We start from the raw sequence: 23,976 nt of genomic DNA, 5'->3' as shown, positions 1-23,976 counted from the left end.
GGGACGCTTGATACTCTTCCCCTTTATAGAGGGGTCGAAGCCTATCCCTCTATCTCCACGCTTGCGCCTTCTCGTACCTCGAGTTCCAACACCCAAAGCTCAAGCTTAAGCACCACGGATCTTCGATCATGTCCGGATCCGACCATCAAGGCCGATGGATGGCCTCCTCCGTCACAGAGGAGGATATTGCGAAGCTTAGGGGGGCGGGTATTTGACCGCCGATGTTAAGCACAGGCTTCCCACCCCCGAACAGGTTGTTCCTACCCTCGAGCCCAACGAGAGCGTCGTATTTGTTTCCCACTTCCTCTGGGGCTTGGGCCTTACTCTTGACCCCTTCATGAGGGGGCTCATGTTCTACTACGGTCTAGATTTCCACGATCTAGCTCCGAATTCCATCCTCCACATCTCGTCCTTTATCGTCGTGTGCAAAGCCTTCCTCCACATCACCCCCCCCCACTTCGGCCTATGGCTCAAGGCTTTCAATGTTAAGCCGAAGATGATCGAGGGGCGACACGCAGAGTGCGGGGGCGCTGTAATAAGCATGAACGCCGATGCCCCGTGGCCCGAAGGCTCCTTCCCGGAGGTATCCGATTTACGGCGGCGGAGGTGGTTCTATGTCACAGCTCCCCGAGGCTCGAAGTGGGCGGCCGCCCCCGCCTTCCGCCCGGGCCCTCCGCCTCAACTTCCGTCGTGGGACTGAACTAGGGGCCTGCAAACGATGTACCGATGTTGCAGAGCCGCATTTGGGAGCTCCTCGAGAGGGACATTAGTCTTGTCAAAATAATATAGGTAATGCTAGTTTGGCGGGCTCTGCCGTGCAAACGTCGACCTCTCCGGATGTGGGAGTTCAATCCAGAGGGTCCGCGAACCATTCAACACTTCCTCGGCATAACGCCCGAAGGAATGTATAAGTTGTTCTTCGGACCACGAATAAAGTGTCCGGACACCACCGAGGATGTGGGCCTGAGCTGCAACTGCCCAGATACCCAAGTAAGTAACCCTGTGACCGAACACTTTGCTAATATTTTTCATAACATTGTTCTAAAGAAACTGTCCACGATCAGGATTGGCTCAGTAAGGCGGAAAGAATCAGGTGTCCGGCCCCTTTCCTCGAAGGCTCGCCCAGTCCGGCAATGGCCAGGATTCTTAAACGGATGCTAAGTCAAGTGCCATCGGAGAAAGATGAAGGGAAGAGTGGGGAGGCCAAGAGTGAGCCTCACACATTGTGCATCCAAATCGGGGGAATTAATGTCTCCACAGAGGAGGAGAATTGGGGAGGCGAATCTGAGGTTTCCTCCCCACGCGGGAAGAAGAGGGCCGCTTCCGAACACTTGGAAATGGGGGCGCCCAAACAAGGGAAGAAAACTTCACCAAAGGGCCCTGCCCCGAAGGGCGTTCTTACTGCACCGTGCCCGCTAATGGGCCAGCCCTCCACCGAGCTGTAAGTTTAATAAACAAGAAGCTTATTGCTTTTTCCTCCAAGAGTAATAACCGGGACCTATTTTTTGCAGTCCGGCTAGCAGTTCATCTCAACAGGGTTCGTCCTCGGGGGATCTTCTTCCGGAGATGATGGAGAGTGAAACCCCACCTACCTCTCCGCCCCGTGAGGCGGGCGACCCTGAGGTATCGTCATGGAGGAGTCCAGATCCAATGGGGCCGGAAGCTAACACTTCGGCCGTCCCGAGCCTAGCGCGTTCGGCTCCTATGGCGGACAATGAAAAGGGTTCGGAAGAGTCCAGTGTCCGGCCAAACACACTGACGGGCCTCCTGGAGTCATCTGCTCTCTTGGAGGATCATCGTACACTAATGGGTACGGTGTTGGAGAAAATCTCCTCTGCCACAAGCGGGTTAAACGAAGCTTTCAGGAGCTTGCTCAAAGGCTTTGAGGTAAGCCACAAAATACGCAGCTTTTGGTTGCACCGCACGCGATACATGTGCTCTGTATAGATAGCAGCCCCTGAGATTGTGGATGCCAGCCCATGGCGGCAAACGGAGGATCACACTCCCAGGTAATGATCGCACTTTTATTGATGTGCATGTTGCTAAGGGTTCGGCAATAGACCAGACCGCTGAATGCGCCGAATTGAGGCGGCAGATTGAGGTGGTGGAGGCTGATGTCATGCTTGTAAACAAGCGATTCGAGGAGTCGCAGAGTATGCACTCTTATATCCACATCTGTTTTGGGAAACTGTAAGAAGGTTGTAATATTAATATGATGTGATGTGGCTGCATGCGGAGCTATTGCCGTTGAGGCCCTGAGGGCGGAGCTTGCCCTAGTCAAGGAACAAGCCTGGGTTAGCAATGCGGCTGCTCTAAAGGCAGCCGAAGAATTGAAAGCCGAACAGGCCGCTCATCTCCGAAGCGACGAAAAGATAGCCGAGATGGCTGTGGAGCTGAGGGATGCCACCGGCCGATATGAGCTTCTCGAGAAGGAGAATCAGGCAAAGGCGGCTGACCTGAAGAAGGCGTTGGATTCGGCTAAAGATACGCGCTCTCGGATTAGAGACGCGCGGGAGGAACTTCGACAAGCCGGAGAAATCGCGGCTGGAAATCCTTATTTGTTGTGGATGAAGTTTTCAGATCCAAAGTATGCTCCGTTGGATAAGCTATGCAGCGCTGCAGATGAGTATGCCGACTTGACGAAGAGTGCAGCTAATGCGGCCAAGTTGTTCAAGGATCATAAGGATAACGGAGTAGAAAGACTGTTCTGGTCGCAATTTAGCGCTCCAGCGCGCTTATTGCCATTGAGTGAGAAGATGGCCGCTATAGCCGAGCTCCATAGGCTGTCCGCCCTTGCAATGAGGTCTGTAATAGACCATTTATGGCCGAGAGGACCAAAGCCGGACAACTACTTTGGCTTGGTGCAACAATTGTTTGGCGCTAGACCGCAAATCGATGCCGTGAAGAGGTCAGTGTGCATAGAGGTTGCACGGATGGCTCTGGCCCGTGTAAAGACATATTGGGCAGATATGGAGGCCACGAGCATTGCAACCCGGGGTCCGGTGGGAAGCCAAGACCCAGCCGAGCACTATTTTGAGCAGGTCATAGAACGTGCCCGTAGAATAGAGGCAAAGTGCTCGAAGAATGTCATGTTTGAGTGACAAGTCTATTAATTGTAAACAATTATGTGTTTTGATTATAGAGGCTGTTTTTATACTTTTTCCTGAAAGTATTACAATGTCTCCTTGGTGGCTGTGTATGTATGCATATAACATGAAAGTTAGTAGTCATTGGCTTTAGCCGCCACGCATATAATGCGGGGGTGTTCGAAAAAAGAGAGGCATAAACACACTTGATCCAACGTCTTGGTCCATTAAGGAGGTGATTGCATGTCGAACCAGGCAACCAGACTATATAGCTGTAACGCTTTCACTTAGCCATAGGAGTTAAAAGGTCGGGCTACTATGTAGCCCCTAGTACTTCCGTGTGCATCCAGGTATGGTGCGCGTACTTGACGGGAAACCGGTCCTTCGTTAATGCGGAGGAATCCTATAGATTCCGATGAGTCCTCGAGTGGTTGATCAGTCTCTCGTTGTATCATGACAGTCAGTTTTCGGCTTTCTCTACTGAGGTGCTCATCCGGAATAACCAGGGCACAATCGCAATAGTTCTCCTTTGGCCGCCTTAGACGATAGAATGGAACGTAAGGCAGCAAACCCAGGAGCGAGGCTAACCCAACATTTGACCAAAGACATGATTCGGAGCTGATGCATATAAGGCCAAACTCGTGACGCCGAACACTCCCAAAGGTATTCGGACTTTATAACATATACTAGGCTGAATAACGCCCTTGACCCTGTAATTCCAGGTACGTGCATTGATCCATCGTGGCGAAAATCCTATGACGCCAGTGTCCCCTATGGGTGTATGAAATACCCATGGGATGTCAAGCAACAAAAGACAGTAAAGAAGGTTTACACAGGGGCTTAATCTAAAGAGAAAACTTTGAGCGGGGCCCTGCTACACGTCTGTGCCTTTGTCTCCGTTGTGTTTTATCCCGGAAGGGTGTCACATGAGAAGTGTTTGTAAAAACGAAAACTCATGAAAAAAAAAAGAGTAAGCGTGCCAAAAGTTAGTTATTCTCGATGGGTGTTTGAGATGCGAGATATTTGCCTAATAATGAGGCCAGCCGAATAGTCGGCTTTGTCATATGTTGACAGCCCCCTAGTACCATTTATGGGGATATATGTGTAGCACCTAGCCAGGGTTTATCCGGGCTGTTGTTGATGGTGGTGCACCAGACTCATCTAGCCGTGTTCGTGGTCTGAATGACCGGTCATGCATTCTGTTGGGAGAGGCCGCCTAGAGTCCGGCTACAGGAGCTGTCGCATACTGCTCTATGTTTCCACTAATCGTTATGACGCCACGTGGACCAGGCATCTTAAGTTTGAGGCAGGCATAGTTCGGTATTGCGCTAAAGCAAGCGAAGGCCGTTCTTCCAAGCAATGCATGATAATCGCTTCTGAAGGGAGCGATGTTGAAGAGTAGTTCCTCGCTTCTGAAGTTGTCGGGAGAACCGAATGCCACTTCTAGGACAAGGGAGCCCCAGTAGTGGGACACGACGCCTGGAATTACACCATTAAAGGTGGTGCTATTTTGGCTAATTCTAGATGGATCTATCCCCATCTTGCGGATGGTGTCTTGATATATCAGATTAAGACTACTGCCGCCGTCCATTAGGACGCGAGTGAGATGGTATCCATCGATTATTGGGTCGAGCACCAAGGCAGCCGATCCTCTGTGTCAGATACTGGCCGGGTAGTCCCTGTGATCAAAAGTGATTGGGCAGGCCGCCCAGGGATTGAATTTGGGGGCGACGAACTCTGCGTGAGTTGCATGTACCATGTTTACCGATTTGACTTCTGGTGGGAATTTTTTCTGGCCACCTGTGTTCGGCTGGCGAGGCTCATCCTCGTCTTCGCTTGGTGTTTCCCTTCCCTTTTGTTCGGTGTTTAACCTGCCGGCCTGCTTGAAGTCCCAACATTCTCTGTGGGTATGATTTGCAGGTTTTTCAGAAGTGCCATGGATTTGGCACAATCTGTCCAGGACTTTGTTCTGGCCAGATGGCCCCTCTTTACTGCCTTTGAATGGCTTCTTTTCTTGAACGGGTCGAGGGCCCTGAATCTGGCGTTGACCGCCGTGTTGTCCGGACTATCGCGACTCCAACGTTTGTGCTTAGTGCATCGTGGCTTCCTGTTGCCATCTCGAATTTCAGATGTGCCTGGGTCGCTGGTGCCTCTACGGGCCAACCAGCTGTCTTCGCCCACACAAAAGCAGATCATAAGGTTTGTTAGGGCTACCATTGTCCTTGGCTTTTCTTATCCGAGGTGTCTGGTGAGCCACTCATCTCGGATATTATGTTTGAAGGACACTAAGGCTTCGGCATCCGGACAATCGACAATCTGATTCTTCTTGGTGAGGAATCTATTCCAAAGCTTGCGGGCTGACTCTCCGGGCTGCTGTATTATGTGACTTAAATCGTGTGCATCCGGAGGTCGGATGTAGGTTCCTTGAAAGTTGGCCCTGAAAGCATCCTCGAGTTACTCCCAAATTCCAATTGAGTTTTCGGGGAGGCTTTCCAGCCAGTGCCGAGCTGGTCCTTTTAACTTGAGGGGAAGGTATTTGATGGCGTGGAGGTCATCCCCCCGAGCCATATGTATGTGAAGGATAAAATCTTCAATCCAGACCCCAGGGTCCGTCGTTCCGTCGTATGGCTCTATAGTGACGGGCTTGAATCCCTGTGGAAATTCATGATCCAGCACCTCATCGGTGAAGCACAGGGGGTGCGCAGCCCCTCTATATCTGGCCGTGTTGCGGCATGCTGTTGGATGGTGTTGCTCATGGTGTTGGTTCCGGACTGGTGTTCGATCAGTATGATTGTTGTGGTGACCATTATCCCGCGTCGGAGCATGTCCTCACTAGCCTTTTTGTCCAGGAGCTCTCGTAAATCGTGTGCGGTATTGGTGGCTGCTCTGCCGCGGCCATGAGGTGTTTGGTCCGGCCTAGTGGTCGTATTGTATTTTGGCGGAATGGGTGCTGCGGCTTCATCATCGAATTCGGGTAGCTGTTCGCGCTTTCGGTAGCTCTTCGTGTGGCGATTGTCGCCACATTTTCCTTCGGTGTCCAGAACCTTGTTCCCTCTTTGGATGATCGTATCCTGCGCGGTTTTAAGCCTTTGCTTCTGCTTCTTCAAGCACCTCGCCGTGGCCAGGAGCTTTCTGCGGAGGTTATCTTGCTCCCGACGCTTTTCCGGGATGATGAATGCATCGTCAACCAGACTGTCCTCCTCTTTGGAGGTAGTGTGATGAGTTCGGCCCTCTGGATTGCTGTGATCGGGCGTTTGCTCCGGGCTGTGTTTGGTGTGACCTGGCTTGTCCTGCTCCATCGCTGGGTCCCTATGGTCATTGTTGCCTTCGTAGTCAACCAGAGTGACATCCTGTTTTGTGTTGTTATCGTTGTTTTTACTGTGACTGGACTTAGAGCGGCGCCCGCGCTGTCGTTTTTGCTTTTTTCCGGGGGGTTTATCCTCCGTTGTATCCTTTTTGTCACCATTGTCTTCTTTAGGCGTATCCACCATGTAGACATCGTATGATGAAGTGGTAGTCCAGCGCCCCGTGGGCGGTGGTTCCAGGTCATCCCCTACATCGACGTCCATACCATCGATGTTGTCGGAGTCGATGTCAAGCATGTCTGTTAGGTCATCGACAGTGTCTATAAAGTGGGTGGTGGGTGGGTCGCGATTTTCTTCGTCCTCCGTATCCCACATGGGCCGGATATAGTCAGGCCAAGAGTCTCCTGATAAATAGAGATATTTTAACGAATTTAGCACATCACCAAAGGGGGAGTGCTGGAAGATATTCGTGGCAGTGAATTCCATTATTGGAGCCCAATCAGACTCGGTGGGTCCGGATGCACGCGATTCAGAGCCCACACCCGGACACAGGTCCGGGTGTCCGGAGATACAGATTTTCCTAGGAGAGGAGTCTGTGTTCGGCTCCAACGCCGAGGAGTGTGCGGCCTCCGGGGCGGGGTCCATCCACCCGTTGTCGGAAGGCACGACCTACTCTGGAACAAAGTCCAGAGCCGTAGCAGGTGCGATGTTCCGAATATTGTCCGATGGCAGATCTAAGCCATGCGCGTGGCGATCGCTCGGCGCTCCTGACATGGGCTCGAACCCGTCGAAGATCAAGTCTCCGCGGATATCGGCAGTGTAGTTTAGGTTCCCGAACCTGACCTGATGGCCAGGGGCATAGCTGTTGATCTGCTCTAGATGGCCAAGTGAGTTGGTCCGCAGTGCGAAGCCGCCGAACATAAAAATCTGTCCGGGGAGAAAAGTCTCACCCTGGACGGAGTTGTTGAAGGTTGGAGAAGCCATCAAGCCTTACAACGACGTCACAGAGGAACTCTCAATGAAAGCACCAATGTCGGTGTCAAAACCGGTGGATCTCGGGTAGGGGGTCCCGAACTGTGCGTCTAAGGCTAATGGTAACAGGAGGCTGGGGATACTATGTTTACCCAGGTTCGGGCCCTCTCGATGGAGGTAATACCCTACTTCCTGCTTGATTGATCTTGATGATATGAGTATTACAAGAGTTGATCTACCACGAGAATAGAGAGGCTAAACCCTAGAAGCTAGCCTATGGTATGATTGTTGTTGTGTCCTATGGACTAAACCCTCCGGTTTATATAGACACCGGAGGGGGTTAGGGTTAGATGGAGTCGGTTTACAGAGAAGGAGATCTACATCCGAATCGCCAAGCTTGCCTTCCACGCCAAGGAGAGTCCCATCCGGACACGGGACGAAGTCTTCAATCTTGTATCTTCATAGTCCAACAGTCCGGCCAAAGCATATAGTCCAACTGTCCGGATACCCCCTTATCCAGGACTCCCTCAGTTGGAGCATGACGTATTTATTGATTGTCATCCTTTGTGTGGAGGTTGGGATCACGCGATGGTTAACTCCTACCAACCCTTCCCCTAGGAGCACGCGTGTAGTACTTTGTTTCGGTAGCTAATAGACTCTTGCAATGAATATGTGAGTTCTTTACGACTAATGTTGAGTCCATGGATTATACACACTCTCACCCTTCCACCATTGCTAGCCTCTCTAGTACCGTGCAAATTTCGCCGGTGCATTACACCCACCATATACCTTCATCAAAACAATCACCATACCTACCTATTATGGCATTTCCATAGCCATTCCGAGATATATTTCCATGCAACTTTCCACCGTTCCGTTTATCATGACACGCTCCATCATTGTCATATTGCTTTGTATGATCGTAAGATAGCTAGCATGATTTTCACATGGCTTCTCTATTTTTTGATGTAATTTGCTATGCTAGATCATTGCACATTCTGGTACACCACCGGAGGCATTCATATAGAATCATATTTTGTTCTAGTATCGAGTTGTAATTTTGAGTTGTAAGTAAATAAAAGTGTGATGATCATCATTATTAGATTGTCCCATGTGAAGTTATCAAAATAAAAGAGGCCAAAGAAGCCCATCAAAAAAGAGAGATATAAAAATGAGAGAAAAGAGAGAAGGGGCAATGTTACTATCCTTTTTTCCACACTTGTGCTTCAAAGTAGCACCATGTTCTTCATGATAGAGAGTCTCCTATGTTATCACTTTCATATACTAGTGGGAATTTTTTGTTATAGAACTTAGCTTGTATATTCCAACGATGGGCTTCCTCAAATGCCCTAGGTCTTCATGAGCAAGCAAGTTGGATGCACACCCACTTAGTTTCTTTTTGAGCTTTCATACACTTATAGCTCTAGTGCATCCATTGCATGGAAATCCCTACTCACTCACATTGATATTTATTGATGGGCATCTCCATGGCCCATTGATATGCCTAGTTGATGTGAGACTATCTCCTTCTTTTTGTCTTCTCCACAACCACCATATTCTATTTCACCTACAATGCTATGTCCATGGGTCACGCTCATGTATTGCGTGAAAGTTGAAAAAGTTTGAGAATGCTAAAGTATGAAACAATTGCTTGGATAAAACTAGGGTTGTGCATGATTTGAATACTTTGTATGATTAAGATGGAGAATAGCCAAACTATATGATTTTGTAGGGATAGCTTTCTTTAGCCATAGTATTTTCAGAAGACATGATTACTTTATTAGTATGCTTGAAGTATTATTGTTTTTATGTCAATATTAAACTTTTGTTTTGAATCTTATGGATCTGAACATTCATGCCACAATGAAGAAAATTACATGGATAAATATGTCAGGTAGCATTCCACATCAAAAATTCTGTTTTTATCATTAACCAACTCGAGGACGAGCAGGAATTAAGCATGGGGATGCTTGATACGTCTCCAATGTATTCATAAATTTTGATTGTTCCATGCTATTATATTATATATTTTGGATGTTCTATATGCATTAATATGATATTTTATATTATTTTCGGGAATAACCTATTAACATATAGCCCAGTGCCAGTTTCTGTTTTTTTCCTTGTTTTTGAGCTTCGCGGAAAAGGAATGCTAAATGGAGTCCAAACGGAATAAAACTTCACGATGATTTTTCTTGGACCAAAAGACACCCACGGGACTTGGAGTGCAAGTCAGAAGAGCCACAAGGCAAAGGCAAGGGTGGAGGGAGCACCCTAGGGGAGGCGCGCCCCCCTACCTTGTGAGCCCCTCGGTGACTTCCTGGCCTAGATCATCCTCCTATATATTCACATATATTCCAAAACCCTAAGAGGCATCCACGAAAGTACTTTTACACCGCGGCAACTCTCTACTCTACTGGTCGGGGTGAAGATACCCCGAACAAGCCCCTCAAAGGATTATTTTCCATAGTAACAAGTCATAGTAAATTTTAGCACACTATATAAATTTTCCTTACCAAATTCCACCTACCAAAGGCGCTTCACTCCCCGGCAACGGAGCCAGAAAAGAGTCTTGATGACCCACAAGTATAGGGTATCTATCATAGTCCTTTTGATAAGTAAGAGTGTCGAACCCACCGAGGAGCAGAAGGAAATGACAAGCAGTTTTCAGTAAGGTATTCTCTTCAAGCACTGAAATTATCGGTAACAAATAGTTTTATGATAAGGTAATTTGTAACGGGTAACAAGTAACAAAAGTAAGCAAGGTGCAGCAAGATGGCCCAATCCTTTTTGTAGCAAAGGACAAGCCTGGACTAACTCTTATATAAAAGAAAGTGCTCCTGAGGACACATGGGAATTATCATCAAGCTAGTTTTCATCATTCTCATATGATTCGTGTTTGGTACTTTGATAATTTGATATGTGGGTGGACCAGTGCTTGGGTACTGCCCTTCCTTGGTAAAGTATCCCACTTATGATTAACCCGTCTCGCAAGCATCCGCAACTACGAAAGAAGTATTAAGTTTAATCTAACCATAGGATGAAACATATGGATCCAAATCAACCCCTTACGAAGCAACGCATAAACTAGGGTTTAAGCTTCTGTCACTCTAGCGACCCATCATCTACTTATTACTTCCCAATGCCTTCCTCTAGGCCAAAACGATGATGAAGTGTCATGTAGTCGACGTTCACATAACACCACTAGAGGAAAGACAACATACATCTCATCAAAATATCGAACGAATACCAAATTCACATGACTACTTATAACAAGACTTCTCCCATGTCCTCAAGAACAAACATAACTACTCACAAATCATATTCATGTTCATAATCAGAGGGGTATTGATATGCATAAAGGATCTGAACATATGATCTTCCATCGAATAAACCAACTAGCATCAACTACAAGGAGTAATCAACACTACTAGCAACCCACAGGTACCAATATGAGGTTTTTAGACAAAGATCGGATACAAGAGATGAACTAGGGTTTGAGAGGAGATGGTGTTGGTGAAGATGTCGACGGAGATTGAAGCCCTCCTGATGAGAGAATCGATGGTGATTATGATGGTGACGATTTCCCCTCCCGGAGGGTTGTTTCCCTGGCAGAACAGCTCCGCCAGAGCCCTAGATTGGTTTTGCCAAGGTTCCACCTCGAGATGGCGGCGCTTCGTCCTGAAAGCTTCCTTATGATTTTTTCCAGGGCAAAAGACATCTTATACCAGAAGATGGGCATCGGGGGGCTTCCAGGTGGCCCACGAGGCAGGGGGGCGCCCAGGGGGGTAGGGCGTGCCCCCCACCCTCGTGGATAGTGGGTGGCCCCCTTTGGTGATTTCTTCGCCCAATATTTTTAATATATTCCAAAACTGACTTTCATGGAGTTTCACGACTTTTGGAGTTGTGCGGAAGAGGTCTCTAATATTTTGCTCCTTTTCCAGCCGAGAATCCAGCTGCCGGCATTCTCCCTCTTCATGTAAACCTTGTAAAATAAGAGAGAAAAGGAATAAGTATTGTGACATAATGTGTAGTAACAACCCATATTGCAATAAATATCGATATAAAAGCATGATGCAAAATGGACGTATCAATAACAACCAAGAGATCTTGGTATCTTCCATACTAGATACATTATAGGCGGTTCCCAAACAGAATGGTAAAGTTTTTACTCCCCCACCACCAACAAGCACATTCCACAGCTGGTCCGAAACAATGGGTACAGTCCAACAAACAACAATCCTGGGGGAGTTTTATTTGAAGTTATATTTTGATTTGATTTGATCATGGAACTGGGCATCCCAATTACTAGCCAATTTCTCATGAATGACAAGCGGAGTCCACTCACCGTGAGAATAACCCACCTAGCATGGAAGATACTGACAACCCCCAGTCGCTACATGAGCGATTCAGGCATACAAAACAGATTATCATTTGAAGGTTTAGAGTATGGCACATGCAAATTTACTTGGAATGGCAGGTAAATACCACATATAGGTAGGTATGGTGGACTCATATGGAACAACTTTGGGTTTATGGAAGTGGATGCACAAGCAGTATTCCTGCTTAGTACAAGTGAAGGCTAGAAAAGGACTCGGGAGTGACCAACTAGAGAATGACAACAGTCATAAACATGCATTGAGATTAACCAAGGTTGAGTGCAAGAATATATAGGACATAAATCACCATGAACATAGATATCGTGGAGGCTATGTTGTTTTTGTTTCAACTACATGCGTGAACACGTGCCAAGTCAAGCCACTCGAATCATTCAAAGGAGGATACCATCCTATCATACTACATCACAACCATTTTAAAAGCATGTTGGCACGCAAGGTAAACCATTATAAACTCCTAGCTAATTAAGCATGTCATGAGTAATTATAATATCTAATTGTCATTGCAAACATGTTTCATTCATAATGGGCTGACTCGGGAATGATGAACTAATCATTGACACGTCTCCAACGTATCTATAATTTTTTATTGTTCCATGTTGTTATATTATCATTCGTGGATGTTTTGTAATCATTTTATAGTCATTTTATATCATTTTTTGGCACTAACCTATTGATATAGTGCCCAGTGCCAGTTGATGTTTTCTGCATGTTTTTTACATCGCAGGAAATCAATACCAAATGGAGTCCAAACGCAGCAAAACTTTTTGAGGATTTTTTTGGGACAGAAGACATCCAGTAGGCCAAGGCTGCACCTGGGGGTGCCTCGAGGAGGGCAGCACCCACCAGGGCACGCCAGGAGGCCTAGGCGCGCCCTGGTGGTTTGTGCCCCACCTCGAGGCACCCCCCAGGTTCACCACTTCCATTGGTGCCTCTCCGATGATGCTTGAGTAGTTCTTTGTAGACCTACGGGTCCGTAGTTAGTAGCTAGATGCCTTCCTCTCTCTCTCTCTGTCTCTCTCTCTCTCTCTCTCTATCTCTCTCTTGATTATCAACACAATTGTCTCTTGGAGATCCATAGGATGTAAGCCTTTTTGCGGTGTGTTTGTTGGGATCCGATGAACTTTGAGTTTATGATCAGATTTATGTTTTTATCCATGAAAGTTATTTGAGTCTTCTTTGATCTCTTATATGCATGATTGCTTATAGCCTCGTATTTCTTCTCTGATATTTGGGTTTTGTTTGGACAACTTGATCTATTTATCTTGCAATGGGAAGAGGTGCTTTGTAGTGGGTTCGATCTTATGGTGCTTGATCCCAGTGACAAAAGGGGAACTGACATGAAAGTATCGTTGCTACTAAGGATAACAAGATGGGGTCTATATCTTCATAATAGATAAATAAATCTTGTCTACATCATGTCATTGTTCTTATTGCATTACTCCGTTTCTCCATGAACTTAATACACTAGATGTATGTTGGATAGCGGTCGATGTGTGGAGTAATAGTAGTAGATGCAGGTAGGAGTCGGTCTACTAATCTTGGACGTGATACCTACATAATGATCATTGCCTGGATATCGTCATGATTATTTGAAGTTCTATCAATTGCCCAATAGTAATTGTTTTCCCACCGTTTGCTATTTTTCTCGAGAGAAGCCACTAGTGAAACCTACAGCCCCTAGGTCTCTTTTCATCATATTTGCCTTTGCGATCTATTTGCCTTTGCATTTATTTTCAGATCTATTGAACCAAAAATACAAAAATACCTTGCTGCAATTTATTTGTTCTGAGATCTATTTATCCTATCTACCACTTTTATCTCACCTTATTTGCCTATCTTGAGGCGCCGTACACGAAAGGGATTGACAACCCCTTTAACACGTCGGGTTGCGAGTATTTGTAATTTGTGTGCAGCTGCTGTTTACGTGGTGTGAGGTGGTTCTCCGACTGGTTTGATAACCTTGGTCTTAGCACTGAGAGAAATACCTACCGTCGCTATACAACATCATCCCTTCCTCTTTGGGGAAATACCGACGTAGTTCTAGCAGACATCAATCATATTTACAAAAACAAGATAGGTCGAGTACCAGCATTTCCTCATCTCAATCATTTCATCATATATCATCATTAATGCCTTTCACTTGCACGACCGAACGGTGTGAATAATAATAATAGTGCATGTGCATTGGACTAAGCTAGAATTTGCAAACATTTATTCAAAGGAGAAGACAAGGTAATATGGGCTCTTTGTTAGATAAAAACTAATGCATATGAGAGCCACTCATCATTTTCATCGTGGTCTTCTCCTCTCGACCCCCAAAGAAAAGAAAAAGAATTTCAAAGAAACACACTAAAATGTTTTTTGGAGTTTTTGTTTTTCTGAAAAAGTAAAACAAGAACGAGAAAAAACTATTTATACGGGAAAGGTCCCAACAAGCAAAAGAAGAACGAGAAATATTTTTGGGTTTTCTTTAATATTACTACTAAACAAGGAAGGAAAACTAAAAAGAAACTACAACTTTTTTTTTGAATGTTCTCAAAGTTTTTCAAACACACAAGAAGAAAGCAAGAAAATAAATAAACTAACAAGGATAATACAAAGAAAAAGTATGAACACCAACAACTAGAATGAGTGTGCGAATATGAATGTAATGTCGGTGAGAAATACATACTCCCCCGAGCTTAGGCTTTTGGCCTAAGTTGGTCTATGGTCACGGCTGGAAATAACTCGCTCCTTGATATTCCGGAGGGTCCTGAGGGTCCCACTGGTTGGCGAGCTCTTGTGGCTCCCACTGATAAACAGGCTCCTAATATGAGTCAGGAACTGGTGCTGGCTCAGGTACCCGGGGTTGTGACAGACCCCCCAAATCTGTAGATGTGCTCGGACATAATGGTGTACCTTCCTAAATAAATATCGAACAAAGAAGAAGCAGGCAGAGCCATAGTCTCACAAGTACCCTGACTTGAAGATCCTCTTAACAATCTCCTCATAATTTTCTTTCTCTGAAATTTTTAGTGACTCAAAATAAAAGTGAACGGAACTCAACAAGATTGATAGCAACTACTCCTACAAGTGTCTAGGGCCTATATCATGCATCAAAACTACTGTGGACCATATAAATTTGACAGGCAAGCTTAAGAACAGGGTCAGATAAGCAGCAAAAAATTGCAATAAATAAAGCACTAGAACAAAAACTAATTGGACCATTGGAGGAGTCACATATCGAAGAACAATCCCCCAAAATAGCTTTGCAAATGGAGCTTTGCACAAGGAGATCAAAAATGGCAGCAAGATGAGCAAGAACACGGGTTTGAGCTACGGGATGATTTTTTCTGGATGAAGGCGAAGTGGATGGGTGCTGGAATAAGTGAGGGGGACCCACATGGGAGCCACAAGGAAGGGGGCGCGCCCTCCACCCTTATGGTCCACTGGTGCAGCTCCCTGGTGCATTCTTAGTGCCAGAAATTCTAAATATTCTATAAAAATCATATTAAATTTTTAGGGCATTTGGAGAATTTTTAGGGCATTTCTGCACGGATAATTCAGAAAATAGACAGATAATACTATTTTTACTTTATTTATTCTAAATAACAGAAAGTAAAAGGTGGGTACAGAAGGTTGTGCTTTCTAAATTCATCCATCTCATGCTCATCAAAAGGAATCCATTAACAAGGATGATCAAGTCTTATTAACAAACTTCTTTTGAATAACATGAAACCGGAGATTTTTTGAATAACACTAGGTTACTTCAACGTGGATATGCATGTCCGAACAATAAGAATATCATATATCTTTTTGACAGTAGGGAGAAGGAATTCAAAACCTCCAATTATAATAGTTGAAACTTTTCCAATAGAATTGATACTATGAACTTGAGGCTGTTTCTTCGGAAAGTGTACCGCTTGCTCATTACCATTAACATGAAAAGTGACATTGCCTTTGTTGCAATCAATAACTGCCCCTGTAGTATTCAAAAAGGGTCTACCAAGGATGATCGACATACTTTCATCCTCGGGAATGTCAAGAATAACAAAGTCTATTAAGATAGTAACGTCTGCAACCACAGCGTGCACATCCTCGCAAATACCGATGGGTATAGCAGTTTATTTATCAGCCATTTGCAAAGAGATTTTAGTACGTGTCAACTTATTCAAATCAAGTCTACGATATAAAGAGAAAGGCATAACAATAACACCGCCCCCCAAATCACATAAAGCATTTTAACATAGTTTCTTTTAATGGAGCATGGTATAGTTGGTATTCCTGGATCTCCAAGTGTCTTAGGTATTCTACCCTTAAAAGTGTAATTGGCAAGCATGGTGGGAATTTCAGCTTCCGGTATGTTTCTTTTATTTGTAACAATACCTTTCATATACTTAGCATAAGGAGACATTTTCAGAATATCAGTCAAACGCATACGCAAAAAGACAGGTCTAAGCATTTCAACAAAGTGCTCAAAATCGTCATCATCCTTCTTGGATGGCTTAGGAGGAAAGGGCATGGGTTTCTGAACCCAAGGTTCTCTTTCTTTATTATGTTTCCTAGAAACAAAGTCTCTCTTATCATAACATTGAATCTTCGATTGTGGGTTATCAAGATCAACAACAGGTTCAATCTCTACGTCATTATCATTACTAGCTAGGTTGAGCATCAACATGAACATCATCATTAACATTATCACTAGGTTCATGTGTCATCACCAGATTGTGTCTCAACATCAGAAATAGAAATATCATTTGGATTCTCAGGTGTATCTATAATAGGTTCACTTGAAGCATGCGAAGTCCTATCAGTTTGCTTTTTCATTTTATTACTAGGAGGACTAGATGCATCAGTATTAATTCTCTGGGAATCTTGCTCAATTCTCTTAGGATGGCCCTCGAGATACAAAGGTTCCTGGGTCGTTTTACCACCTCTAGTTAACAACATTATCATTGTTCTTACTATTCAACTCATTGAGAAAATCATCATGTGCATTAAGCACTTGTTCTACTTGAGTTTTAACCATGGAAGTATGCTTACTAATAATCTTAAGATCGCTGACAGTTCTACTCATATAATCACCCAAGCAGTTAAGCATATAAGCATTACATTTTATTTGTCTACTAACATAAGTATTGAAATTTTGTTGTTTAACAATAAAATTATCAAACTCATCCAAGCATTGACTAGCAGACTTATTATGAGGAATATCACCTTCATCAAATCTATAGAGGGAATTTACCTCTACTACTTATGTCGGGTTATCAAGACCATGTATTTCTTCAATAGGCGGTAAATTCTTAACATCTTCAGCTTAATACCTTTTTCTTTCAAAGATTTCTTTGCCTCTTGCATATCTTAAGGAGTGAGAAATATAATTGTTTTCCTCGGAGTTGTCTTAGGAGTTGGTTCAGGAAGTGTCCAATCATTATTATTACTCAGTATATTACTCAATAGCAATCCAGCCTACTCAATAGTTTGTTCCCTGAAAACACAACCAACACAACTATCTAGGTAGTCCCTAGAAGCATCGGTTAGTCCATTATAAAAGATATCAAGTATTTCATTTTTCTTGAGAGGATGATTAGGCAAAGCATTAAGTAATTGGATAAGCCTCCCCCAAGCTTGTGAGAGACTCTCTTCTTCAATTTGCACAAAGTTAAATATTTCCTGTAAGGCAGCTTGTTTCTTATGAGCAGGGAAATATTTTGCAGAGAAGTGGTAAATCATATCTTGGGGACTACGCACACAACCAAGAGCAAGAGAATTAAACCATATCTTAGCATCACCCATTAATGAGAAAGGAAACAACTTAAGAATATAGTAATAGCGATTTTTCCCTCATGAGCAAATAGGGTGGCTATAAAATGCAGTTTAGTAAGATGTGCCACAATAGTTTCAGATTCATAACCATGGAAAGGATCAGATTCAACCAAAGTAATTAACTCAGGATTGACAGAGTGTAGCAACCAGACCTCAAATAGTCTGACCTCTGTGCATCAGTGTCATCCCTGGATTGGTAATGCTGACACGCACATTACTCGAAGGATTTATAATAGTGTAGCAATCACACACTTATTACATCGAATGTCTCAAAAGAAATCTTATTAAAATAAATATGGCTTAAGGCCATCTAATAACGATAACAACGGAAGGCTTGGAAGATAAGCGAGTCCATCAACTCCAACGGCATCACTGAGTATAAGACCACGACCTAAGGCACCTTACTCGTTGTCTGAAAAGTCTGCAACATGAACGTTGCAGCCCGAAAATGGGCCAGCACATGGAATATGCTGGCAATGTAACACATAGAGAGTAAAGAACTGAAATATGCTATCACTACATGCATATATGGCTTGTGGAAAGCTCTATGGTTACAGTTTTGCATAAAGCCAATTTTTACATACTGCAAAGGAATAAATTTTATTTAACTATCATGGTGGTTGTTAAACATTGAGAAGGTTCCTCCAACTCAATCCCAATTAAGTAACATAATGAACCCAACAAAATTAAATTAAAGTAACATGATGAGATTCACATGATAATCCAGGTACTAGATACTCAAAAACGTCCATAACCGGGGACACGGCTAACCATGATTAGTTTTTACACTCTGTAGAGGTTTGCGCACTTTTCCCCGCAAGACTCGATCGCCTCCGTTAGATTTCTCTCACTACAAGGCGTTTGAGAAACGGATGACCGAGACACAGTCTTTCAGAAGCATTAACTCTTTACTCTAGGTAGACAATACCAACCTACACCCCCTACATATGTTAGTCTAGCACTGAAAGAGGTCACGCAACATACTCAACTATGCTCGAGCCCATAGTCGCTTGCAGCTGCACACGAAAGTTTCTAGCATCAATAATCTCATGATCCCTTTGAGTCTGGGTGGCCGTCCATAGGAGAATCACACGGTACCCCGACATTTCCAAAAATATAGGCAACACTGGGTTCCCCAGGTGCCTCAATCCACCCAGATGTGAATTTAAGTTGCCACCTTATGTAAACCATTAATTTAGAATCTCACATCTATCATGGATACACTCACCCAATCCACGTCTACTAGCATAGCATGGCAATATAAGCAAACATAGAAGTAACTCCCAAAAGTTTGATAATAAAACAGGTAATAGGTACTACCTCATCTACTTCCCAATACCCACATATTAAATCAGATCCTAATCATGCAATTGTTTGGTGTTGATCTAATGCAATAAAACTGGGTAGAAAAAGGTATGATCAAACTGGGTAGAAAAAGGTATGATCCGTGAAACCTAGAGACTCATAGTAGCAAGCGGCGCACTCCGGGTAATCTATCGCAAACAAACAAACATAAAATAAGCACTCATCTAATGCACAATTAAAACTCAAATAAGAGATCTAACCAGAAAGTTCAACTTAAGAACTCCGGTTTGCAAAAAGAATCAAATCAAACGAAGCAACGAAAGTCAAACGCGAAAGAAACAGGCTTCCTTTACTATTCTTGACCTAAGTCAAATTTTAGAGTAGCAAAAACTTGTTTGAGTTGGTTAAACGGAAAGAGGGTTTCGAGACGAAACTCGAGGCGCTTGAATCGCCTGATTCCGATAAAAGGAAATCGGATCAGAAATCGCGATCTGGAATAATCGCGGAAAATCCAAGAAAAAGAAAAACGGACGATCAGGCTAACGAACGAACATTCGCTGTCTGCGGCTAAACGACAAAAACTATTCGCTAACACAAATGTACGGACGAACATCCACTAAATAACTAAACCGGGAAAATAAATATAAAACCGATCTAATAAAAAAACGCATCTCGGTTTAAAAAAAACCGAACAACTACTTTTTTTAAAACCGGCGGCTACCTCGAAACATGAGGCGGCGGCGGCGGTGGGGTACTCTGGTGAGGCGGTGGGGTCCGGTGGGGTTGGCGTCGGTCAGCGGTGTCGACGGCGGGGTCCGGCGGGGCAGCAGCGGGGTCCGGCGGGGCGGCGACGGCGGCGAGACGACGCGGTCGCGGTGGCAGCGGCGGCGGCGGCGGTGCAGTTAGGGTTAGGGTTTCGGTGGTGTCAGTGGGTGGGCTCGTGGTGGGCTGCGGGGGCGGGGCGCAACTTATAAAGGCCCGGGGCGGCGGATTCCGGGTCGCTCACGGCCCGTAGGTCGGTTAGCTTTTTTTATAAATAATTACGCGCAGAAAAACAAATAAAAGAAATACTAAACAGACTCCAAAAATCCCGAAATAAATTTTGCCCGTCCTCTAAAATTAAGCCGGACAAGACGAACATTTATGTGGGGCCTAAATGCAATTTTTAAAAACGCGCATTTTTCCTAAATTCAAATAAAATAGCGAAAAACTCCGAAATAACTCTAATTTGATTTTTTTTATTAAATCATCAATATTTCTTTATTTTGGGAAAGTCATTTTATTCCCTCTCTCATATTTTTATAATAGAAATAATTGAAGATAAAATAAATAAAATCAAATGATCCTATTTTCATAATTTGAGAAAACTCAAATATGAAAATAACAAAATACCCAACTCTCTCTCCGTGATTCCTTGAGTTGTGTAGAATTTCTAGGATCAAGCCAAAATGCAATAAAATATGATATGCAATGATGATCTAATGTATAACATTCCAAATTGAAAATTTGGGATGTTACAAACCTACCCCCCTTAAGATGAATCTCGCCCTCGAGATTTGGGTTGGCTAGAAAATAGGTGAGGGTGGTTCTTCAGCAGATCTTCCTCTCGCTCCCAGGTGGCTTCATCTTCAGTATGGTGGCTCCACTGAACTTTGCATAACTTGATAACCTTGCTGCGCGTGACTCGGCTGGCAAACTCGAGAATCTTGACTGGTTTCTCCTCATAGGTCAAATTACTGTCCACTGAATCGCTTCCAGCAGCACTATATCTCCCAGCGGTATGTCAGCCATCTCTGCGTGGCACTTCTTCAACTGGGAAACCTGGAACACATCATGAACCCCTGACAATCCTTCGGGCAATTCCAATTTGTAGTCAACTTCCCCCATACGCTCCAAAAACTTTGTATGGTCCTACAAAACATAGCGCTAGTTTTCTCTTAACTCCAAAGCACTTAATTCCTCGAAGTGGAGATACACGAAGATAAACTCTATCTCTGACTTCGTAAATTGTCTCCTTGCATTTTGAATCTGCATAGCTCTTCTGCCTAGACTGGGCTACCTTGAGCCTATCGCGAATCAACTTCACCTTATGTTCAGACTCTTTAATCAAATCTGGCCCAAACAACTGGCGGTCTCCAACTTCGTCCCACAACAACGGTGTCCTGCACTTCCTTCCGTACAAAGCTTCGAAAGGGGCCATTTTCATACTGGATTGGTAACTGTTGTTGTAAGAGAACTCTGCATATGGCAAATTCTCGTTCCAACTAGATCCATAATCTAGCGCACAAGCTCTCAGCATGTCCTCCAAAATCTGATTGACTCTCTCGGTCTGTCCATCTGTCTGCGGATGAAAAGTTGTACTGAATTCTAGCCTGGTACCTAAAGTTTCGTGCAACTGATTCCAGAACTTTGAGGTAAAATGGGTTCCTCTATCTGATACAATGCTCCTAGGAACTCCATGTAGCCATACGATCCTGGTCATGTATATCTTTGACAGCCTAGCACTGGTGTGAGTGGTCTTCACTGGGATGAAATGAGCTACCTTCGTCAATCAATCGACTACAACCCATATCGAGTGATAGCCTGAACGATTCCTGGGCAATCCTGTGATAAAATCCATGCCTAGCTTATCCCACTTCCATTCGGGTATCGGCAATGGCTGTAGTAATCCTACTGGTTTCTGATGTTCTACCTTCACTCTCTGACATACATCACATACTTCTACATACTCTGCAATATCCTTCTTCATTTCGGTCCACCAGAAAGTGTCCTTCAAATCCAGATACATCTTGGTATTTCCTGGTTAAATCAAGTATGGTGAATCATGGGCCTCTTACAGAATCAGCTTCCTGATCTCTGGGTCATTAGGCACATAAACGCGGTCTTCAAACCATAAGGTATCATGCTCATCCTCATGAAATCCTTTAGCTTTTCCTTTGCTCATCCTCTCCTTTATCTCGGCAATCTTCTTGTCAGTCTTCGAGCTTCTATGATCTTATCCATCAAAGTCGACTCAATCTCCAATCCTGCAACATAGCCTCTCGGAACTATCTCTAAACATAGCTTGCGAAGGTCCTCGGCTAACTCTTTCGGTAACTCTCCGGTCAAAAGTGTGTTGACATGGCTCTTGCGGCTCAACACATCGGCTACTACGTTAGCCTTTCCGTGGTGATAATGCAATCTCATATCGTAATCCTTGATGAGGTCCAACCACCTCCTTTGTCTGAGATTCAACTCCTTCTGTGTGAAAATGTACTTCAAACTCTTGTGATCTGTGTACACCTCACAATGGTTTCCAATGAGAAAATGTCTCCATGTCTTCAATGCATGCACTAAGGCTGCTAACTCCAAATCATGTGTAGCATAATTCAACTCATGGGGCTTAAGTTGTCGTGAGGCATATGAAACAACTCTTCCCTCCTGCATAAGCACTGCTCCAAGTCCTCGACGTGAAGCGTCACAATATACTTCATAATCCTTGCGCTGATCTGGCAGAATCAACACCAGTGACGTAACCAAATGTTTCTTCAACTCCTGAAAACTGGCCTCACACTCCTTAGTCCATTTGAATTTGGTGTCCTTCTTCAACAACTCCATCATGGGATTCGCAATTTTCAAGAAATTCTCAATGAACCTCCAGTAGTATCTTGCAAGTCCAAGAAAACTCCGGATCTCTCCAACTGTCGTTGGGGCTTCCCAATTTGTCACAGTGACAACTTTGGTGGGGTCTACTGCTATTCCTTCTCCAGATATAACATGTCCGAAGAATCCAACTTCCTTCAACCAAAACTCACACTTGTTGAACTTGGCATATAACTGATGTTCTCTGAGCTTCCCAAGTACCAATCACAAATGCTCCTTATGCTCCTCTTCATTCTTCGAATAGACCAAAATCTCATCAATGAACACCACAACGAACTTATCCAAAAACTTCATAAACACCTTGTTCATCATGTTCATGAAATAGGCAGGTGCGTTAGTCAGACCAAATGACATAACGATATACTCATACAGCCCATACCTTGTGGTAAAAGCCATCTTAGGTATATCCTGCTCTCGAATCTTCAACTGTTGGTATCCTAATCGCAGATCGATCTTGGAAAATACCTTAGCTCCTTGCAACGGGTCAAACAAATCATTGATCATCGGCAGTGGGTACTTGTTCTTGATTGTCACTTCATTCAAACCTCGATAATCAACAACCATCCTTAATGATCCATCCTTCTTCTCCACTAGAAGCATTGGCGATCCCCAAGGTGATGAACTTGGGCGAATATAGCCTTTATCCAGTAACTCCTTAGTCTGCTTCTTAATTTCCTTGAAATCCTGTGCGGGCATCCTGTACGGTCTCTTAGATATTGGTCCTGTGCCTGGCAAAAGCTCAATCAAAAACTAAATGTCTCTATCTGGTGGCATGCCTGGCAACTCTTCTAGGAATACGTCAGGAAAATCCTTCACCACTGGTACTTCCTCCTATACAACTCCTGATAAGGAATTTACTTGAGTCCTCTTCGGCACATGTCGGGATACATACTTGATCCTTCTTCCTTCTGGGGTGGTAAGCAAAATCGATTTACTGGCGCATTCTATGTTCCCTCCATACTTCGATAACCAATCCATGCCTAATATCACATCCAGTCCTTGTGACTCCAATACAATTAGGTCTGAGGGAAATACATAGTTACCAATCCTTAATGGTAACCGATCACACCATAGACTAGCCATATACTCTGCTCCTGGCGAGGTTACTAACATGGGTGACCTAAGGTCTGGGGTTGGCAGTTTATACTTATCCCCAAATCCCCTTGATATGTATGAATGCGATGCACCAGTATCAAAAAGAACCATTGCAGTAAATGACTTAACCAAAAACTTACCGATTACTGCATCTGGCTGGGCTTCAACCTCCTCCACGCTAACGTGGTTCACCTGTCCCTTGTTGAAAGGGCTAGGCTTCTTCCTAGAGCTTCCATTGCCATTTCCATTCATAGCTTCAGGACATTCAGTGGCATAATGTCCAGTCCTCTGGCATTTGAAACAGGTAATGTGGCTTAGATCCCTCTTGGCTGGTGTTGATGGGTTGGTACGGTTCTGTCCATTGCT

The sequence above is a fragment of the Triticum dicoccoides genome, chromosome 1B (assembly GCF_002162155.2).
Source record: "Triticum dicoccoides isolate Atlit2015 ecotype Zavitan chromosome 1B, WEW_v2.0, whole genome shotgun sequence".
In the NCBI taxonomy this organism is placed as follows: domain Eukaryota; kingdom Viridiplantae; phylum Streptophyta; class Magnoliopsida; order Poales; family Poaceae; genus Triticum; species Triticum dicoccoides.
The sequence above is the reverse complement of the archived record's forward strand: the minus strand, read 5'-3'. Positions refer to the sequence as shown.